Here is an 8,204-nt window from a genome sequence, read left to right on the forward strand (position 1 = left end):
CAGAGTTTCGGGTGTGTTCATTGTGAAACCTGGCCCCACCTTATCATGCGAATTCCTGAGGTCAGATGGCCCAGGATGTGAGTGGGCGTTAAGGCGTCTGGGAAGGGATCTCAAAACTGGATTATAGATGGCAGAGAGTTGGTGTCGTAAACCCCCGCCTCTGTTCAAAGATGGTCGCTCACAGTGGACATAGATGGCTTCTTTCACTCCTCTTTCAAACCATCTGTCCTCTCTGTCCAAAATGTGAACATTGGCATCCTCGAAAGAGTGTCCTTTATCCTTAAGATGCAGATGGACTGCTGAGTCTTGTCCTGTGGAGGTGGCTCCACCATTTGACCTTAGAACTGAAGAAGCTTCTCGGATGAGAGGAGAAACGTCTTCAAGCAACTTAAAGAAGTCCAGACGCTTTTCTTTGCAAGCTCCTTTGACTACGATGACCTGGATGACTGAGAACCTTCACAGACAACTCTCTGTACAGCGTAATATTTGTGCCACAAAACCAACCAATCACAGACTTGGATGTAAAAATTCTGATTGGCTGTTTTGGCCTCCAATCAGCTCACTAGCTACTGTAGCCAAACCCAGGCAAATATCCCAGAATGCATTTCGTCCAAAACTCAAACGAGTCTTGTGTATTCTTTGTCCACCTGTTGACATTTTCATAGAAAATGACAATGAAAGACATTTGATGTTCTGACATTTATTAAGAACAAAGTGATGCCCAGACAAGAACCTCAAAAGATTACCTTTGAGAAATCAGCGATACAGAGCAAACCATTCTGCATACCAGTTTTGAAAAACCGCAAATATCATAGTAGACGGGTGTGGCGGGCATGGTTCGTGGTGCAGCTGCGGGGACGGCTGACACTCCTGAGCTGCATCAGCTCGTGACGCCTTCCCTGCCTATGAGAGCAAACAAGGTCCGTTCCTCGTACCTCCAAGATCAAATGACACATCCAAGATCAAATCATCGCGCTAACTTTGAGCTCGCTATTCCGGTTCTCCGAACACACCTGTTGTTGACGATTAGTATAGCTGGATGAAGTAATGTGAGATCACTGGGTGGCTTAACAGGGGCTACACATCGATAGTAGAAACATTGATCGGCAACCCTTTGATTGGTCGGCGAAAATGTCGAAGGAGCGCGCTCAGTATTTTACGGCAGCAGAGCAAGAACTCTTGATTGAGGGATTTCAGGAGTTTCAGAGTTTAATTAAAACGCAAGGGAACACTGCAAAGGCTGCAAAAGCAAGGAGAGAGGGCTGGCATATAGCGCTTCTCAAGGCACCCAAAGCGCTTTACAATGCCACTATTCATTCACTCTCACATTCACACACTGGTGGAGGCAGCTACAGTTGTAGCCACAGCTGCCCTGGGGCAGACTGACAGAAGCCAGGCTGCCATCGGCCCCACTGGCCAACACCAGTAGGCGGTAGGGTAAATTTATTATATTATATTACATTATATCCTCTTTCACATTAGAGCCACAACAGGACCCACTAGAACATGGGAACAAGTAAAAGTGAAATATAAGAATATTCTACAGAATGGTAATATTTATCACTTATATTGCTTTTAGTCTCTTGAAAAGAGACCCTGAAATAATCTGTTTGTTTATAACAGCAACCAAGAAAAGGGCAGAGCAAAAAAAGACAGGTGGTGGTCCTGCACCCCCTCGTCAACAAGTTGGTTAAGTAAATAATACCCTCACGGGAAAATCGATATCTCTCTATGAGCACACTGTTGCGCTGAGCTAAAGGATCCTGTCTATCCCGCAATATACGCTGAATTCTGAAAACTCTCCTTATCAATCTTGCACCTTCCGCAATGGGTGGCTCGCGTATACGGACAGGACATGGCTGCGACAGACTTCCCAAATCCACCTTCGCTTTTATAGCCGTGGTCTCTCATCTTGATTACATGAAGTAATTTACTATTACTACTCTAAAATATGAATTACATCTGAAATAATCAAATACATGAAATAGAATGATTAATAGTACATTTCCCTTTTTTTAGGAAATGACCTGTATGTATCTGTATGAAATCAAAGAATCAAGTACTGCATTATCTTTAGTTACATTGATAATATTTATTTATGGAAAAACAGTGGAAGAATATCGCTGTTGCTTTCGTATAAATGAAGCGGACATACCAGAGTGGCCGCGATCTAATCCTGTTTACATAAAGTAAGCCTGCTCCCAAGCAGGTTTACGCTTACGGATCTGTTGCTATGACAGCAAGTCCCGGATGAGCTTCGGAGAACCGAACGATCCAAGATCACGCGAAATCGTCAATCAAATCCAGCTAACTTACTTAGCGAGGTACGAAGAACGGACCCAAGATCCTGAATGTTGTTGTTGTCGTTGTTGTGTACATGTGGCTGCAAGCTGGAAAGCTGCAGCCAGGAGTGTTTGAACAAGCAACCTGGAATAAAGATGTTAAAAAGCATTGAATTGTGGTCTGTTCCATCCTTACTGCCACATTGGTGCCGAAACCCCAGAGGCACAATGGCGGAACCATGACGGGACCAGCCAGGGAAGGAGCTGGCCCAAATGGTGGCCGAGCTGGTCACACAGAGGTAGCACAGAAACCAGATCGAGCGCAGGATGCAGGTGATTGAGAATCTGGAAACTCAGATTTGGTCCCAGCCGACACTGGAACACGCTGGTGGGGAACCCCCACCGGCGTTCCCCACCAGCGTGTTCCAGCACCCATGCGGATGGCTTGGGGATAGAAGCCCCTCTTGAGTCTCTCTGTCCTTGCCTGGATGGTGCGGAACCTTCTGCCGGATTGCAGAAGTTTCAACACTATTGTGTTAAACGTTGTATTGTAATCAATAAACAGCAGTCTCATATAGTTGATTGATTGATCATACTTTATTCATCCCGAGGGAAATTGGGTTAAGGCTGCCAGCTGTGCCAGCGCTGTCTTACCCTTCCGACCATACATTCATTACACAAACATCACATGGGAAAGACAGGTCAGAGGGGTATAACATGGAAAAATCACAACATGAGCAAAGATAAGGAGAAAAAAATAACTCCTCCCCCCCAGGGAGATCAGTTTAAGAACAGAAAAAAACACCTCTGCACATAGCACATGAAAAAACTCTTAATACACCAAAGAAACACATGACAAGCAACAGGGACGGGTAAAGGGTGCATCCGGGCCTGCAGCATAAGCGCTGGTCTCCTTGATCCACCGTCAGCATCGGAGAGGAATAAGCATAGAAGGCGTTTGGAGGGGGAGGGGGGATGAGTGTACAATCCTTCATTCCTGACCCTTGGCTAATCTCCTCACAGGTCAGTGTGATCTGTCGCCAAGAGGCAACCCTTGAGGGGGGAATCTGTCATGAGTATCATGAGTGCCCCATGGCAGGGTGTGAGGAATGGGGATGCTCCTGAGCCAGTCGTTGGCCGGATCTGTCCTTCTGGGGGTAGTCCTCTACCTTCCGGTCTTACCGGTCCCTGCCCTCTCCCTCATACAACACCTTACTCACCCATATGAGGGCTCCCTTCTTGTCCTGCTGGCATGGGCACGCACATGTCACTGAGATGTGTGGCCTCACGTCTTTAGTACTCATAGAAGCTGCGGGCGGCATGGTTGTCCTGGTTCTCTTTGTGCCTAACCCTGACCCTTACCTTAATCCTAACCATAACCAGATTGCAACCCCGACACTAAAACCACATTTTGAGACTCAAAAATGCCTTCAAACTCGTGGGGACCAGGATTTTGGTCCCCACAAGAGCTGCTGGTCTCCACAACTATAGTAAATTCAAATTTTTGGTCACCACAAAGATGTTAATAGCCATCCACATACACTATAGGAAGATTGTTGATTTTTGTATCTGTTATGAAGGAAGGAAGGCTCAGGGTTTAAGTAATCAGCATCATGGGCTCATCCGATTAGAATAAGAATAAGCAGTCATCTAATCATTCACAGGGTTCTCCCTTTATTCTCAAATCAATAAAGCAAAGAAGGAAGGAAGGAAAGACACACATGGACTGCCAATGCTGAAAGAAAACAGAGATTTAAGTTACTCATTACCTTAAACAATACATAAAATAAAAAACCCAAAAAAGAACCTCACCTCTGCTGCCGCCCCGTGTGGGAGTGAAGAAAGAGTGAGCCAAAAGTGAATGCAGTCCTTATATAATGTGTGACAGGTGAGTGCAATTAAGGACAAGCACCACACCCAATCAAAGGTGAGAGAACTAAACAAGGTGCATCTGGTGAAGTGAGTGGGTGTGCTGGGATGTGCTAAAAGGTGGGTCTTTACAACAGTATCTGTATTTTTTGTGTGTGTTTTGGGTGTTTAAGTGTGTTTGCTTTGTTTTGACTCTTACCGGTCAAGTTGAGGCAGCAGTTGGCGATACATTGTGCGTTTCTATTTGTTTTCCCCATTTCTAGATTTTTATTTAAAAAAACTTTTAAAAAATCAAATAAAACTAATAATAAATAAAAAAAAACATATCACTTTCACATAGTTTGTGTTAAGGCCAGGAGGCTAGGACGTGTGACTCAACGTGCCCAGTCTTTGTAATCAAATTGTAATCTAATCAAAATATTGACGTTCTTATAGGTTTTAGCTTTTAAGTTCATCAACTTCAAAAACTTAAGGATCTTGGCTGCATAAATTTTTTCAAACTTTTGCTAACTTCTTTGGGTTTACAGTGCTGTGAGAGTCTGTGGATACTGTTATGTTCAGAATTTTTGGAAGGAATCTCAGAAGACAGGTTTGTCTTTTAAAAATGTATTTGCTTTTGGCAGTTGAAATTACAAGTTTACACAGCGCTGTGGACCTCTATGTGAACCTGCAGCATGTTTCACAAAAAGGATGACCCTCAAGTGGGCTGTACAACATTATATAGTGAGAGAAAAACAGATTATAACAGCTATCTTCTTCCCGCACAGACGTGGCAGTCTTGGTGTCTGCTCCGAAGGATCCTCCTATCTCCATGACCTCATCTGGTATTCGCTCCCTCCTCTGTAAGAGACAGAAAAGCAAAACTCCCCTCTGCCTAGCCTTGATAATCTTATGTTATTATCCATTGTTCTTCTAGTGATTCAAAGTTGGTTTAGAATATCATATTCGGAACTCTCTGACCCAGAGACTTATTCTAATTATTATCTATGTGTGTAAGCGTGTTTGCAATTACCCCTCTGCACTCTAAGTCATTTCTTACAATATATCAGTCCGGACAGTCACGCTGAACGAAGCTTATAACCTTCAGAAGACTGAGTGCCAACTCATTATGAGCACATTTGCAGTAAATGTATGAAAATGATTATAACCACTTATTTTAGTAAGAGAAATCAAACATTTTCAACCCTAACAGTACACAAGGTATCTGTCATGGCCAGGGTATTTTCTGTTTCTTGCTCTTTGTGGGGTTTTTTTCTCCATTTGGCAACGGTGGACATGTCTTTGGTTTGGTCGCATTTCGCACTCGGACACTTATCCTTGCACCTTATATGCAGTCTGTGGTTGAACTGTATTTAACTGTAGTGTGCACAACAGTTCACCCCTCTGGTGGTAATCAGACTCCTTCATTAGCAGGTATCCACAATCATCCGGTTGTTCAGTGATGACGCGACGAATCCGACGAATCCTACTTCCGGGTCTAAACGCTCCTGTGTTCAATATGACACAATGCTGTGTTCCTGGTTGTTTTAACCAATCTGGCTCAAAACAACAGTCTAATCTGTCATTTTACCGGTTTCCTTGTGAAAAGAGAGAGAAGAGGAAGTGTCTGAAGTTGATAAGGTATGTTACAACTCGTAAGTGAATGAATAAATTTGTAAGATAAGAGCTAGTGGGCTCTTACTTTAGTTAGCTAATATAGCTAGTGATGAACAATTAAAACCCGCTACTAAAAGACAAACTGGCTTTTACCAGTAATTGTACTTATATAGACAATGGATTTTATTGTGTTTTTTTTTAATACAAAGACGTTGTTGCATTTTTGAAGTCATTTTTATTTCTCCAAGCAAAGATTGAGAGCTAAGGGTCACTTCGCTATATATATGAACCTTAGTTAGCTTTCGACGCTCAGAGGAATAAAAATTACGTCCAAAAAGCGATGTCTATGTAAGAAAATACATTACAATCCCCAGCCTATGTGCCAGTTAATTACCAAAATAAAGACCTAACCAACAAATAGCTAGCAAAGGTTGCCAGTACTTATCTTTCTGGTAAGCTTAAAAGCAAATTAGTACAACGATGTGTAAGAAAAGCATCTGGACTTCTTTAAGTTTTAAGTTTCTTGAAGCTTCTCTCATCTGGATGAAAGAAGCTTCTCTCTATTATTTATCTCTATTTTTTTTTTTTGTATTAATCATAACTAATGGAGGGCTAGCGTATGATCTGAAATTTCTCTCTGTCTTTTTAAACACTTCCACAGACGTGAAAACTTCACCCCAAACTGCAACTCAAGAGTCTGCAGTTGGCACTTCCCTCAAGGAAAAGCTGCGGGGCCAACAAGATTTGCATGGAACGACGGGAAGAATATTCAATTCAGTTCAATTTTATTTATATAGCGCCAAATCACAACAAAAGTCGCCTCAATGCGCTTTATATTGTACAGTAGATACAGAGAAAAACCCAACAATCATATGACCCCCATGAGCAAGCACTTTGGCGACAGTGGGATGGAAAAAATCCCTTTTAACAGGAAGAAACCTCCAGCTGAACCAGCCTCAGGGAAGGGCGGCCATCTGCTGCGACCGGTTGGGGTGAGAGAAGGAAAACAGGATGAAAGACATGGTGTGGAAGAGAGACAGAGATTAATAACAGATATGATTCAATGCAGAGAGGTCTATTAACTCATAGTGAGTGAGAAAGGTGATTGGAAAGGAAAAACTCAATGCGTCATGGGAATCCCCGGCAGCCTACGTCTAGTGCAGCATAACTAAGGGAGGATCCAGGGTCATCTGGTCCAGCCCTAACTATATGCTTTAGCAAAAAGGAAAGTTTTAAGCCTAATATTGAAAGTAGAGATAGTGTCTGTCTCCCGAATCCAAACAGGAAGCTCGTTCCACAGAAAACTGAAGGCTCTCCCTCCCATTCTACTTTTAAATACCCCAAGACAGGGGTCAGCAACCTTTAAGACCCAAAGAGCCATTTGGACCTGGTTTCCATGCAAAAGAAAACGCTGGGAGCTGCAAATCCTTTTTGACATCTAAAATGAAGATAACACTGTATATATTGTTTTTTACCTTTATGCTTTGTGTGAACAACTAAGGTGTGTTGCTTATAAAATCCATGAAGTGCTACAGAGAAAATTACATTTTATTTATGTAATTAACACATTTTGAACTCTTAAAGAAATATAACAAAAGGACAGACACCAACCTGAACTAAAATGATCCATGTAGCAAACAGAAACGCCACCCTTATATCGCCTTTGGGCTTTTGGAGCCTTGACCTGACTTTTAAAAATAATTGGGGAAAAAAGCACTATGCTGCTAAAAAATGAAAAACAGATATTTGCAAAATTCTGCCTAAATATTTATTATACCAGGTTAATGTGTGTAGCGGGGCGTCGTCTGCAGTGACGCTGCAGGTGAGGCGGACGCACCTGAGTGGCACCCGCAATCACGCCTCCCCGCCTTAACGTCTGTGCTATCTATGCTGTTGTTAGTATATGTCTGGCTGTGAGCTGAAAAGCTACAGCCGGCTGCATGCGTACAGCAACCGTGTGTGAAAAGTGGTCAATAAAGAGATGCTGAAAAGCATGTTCATGCAAACATCGTAGGGTCTGCCGTGATATGTTTACAATGGGACTTCTGCTCCTGAACCTCGATGTGCACACATCGTCTGCAAATCGGGGCTGTACGAAGTCACTTTCATCTTAATGCAGGACAGTAAGCTGTCATCTGTGAGGCGTGAGCGGTGTTTGTTTTTAACATAGTTCATGTTGGAGAATACCTGCGGACATAATGTGGCTCCGAAGATCCATAATTGGCCTACCTGGGGTTGAAAGACTCAATAAATGCACGGCGTTTCGGCGGGTATACCGGCTTCCACGTGCGTGACGCTTATTTTGAGCAATGAAAAAATAATAAAATATAATTTTATTTTTATATTTCAATATCACAATCTTCCAATTTAGAACTACAAGTTTGGTTTGTTTTTTAAAAAAAGAACTAACATAAATAAAATACACTTCAGCTAAATACTTCTAATTTATTTTCCCAA

Source organism: Copadichromis virginalis, linkage group LG15 (genome assembly GCF_057382275.1).
Source record: "Copadichromis virginalis isolate Kocher_CV1m ecotype Utaka linkage group LG15, C_Virginalis_male_GT1.1, whole genome shotgun sequence".
Taxonomy (NCBI): Eukaryota; Metazoa; Chordata; class Actinopteri; order Cichliformes; family Cichlidae; genus Copadichromis; species Copadichromis virginalis.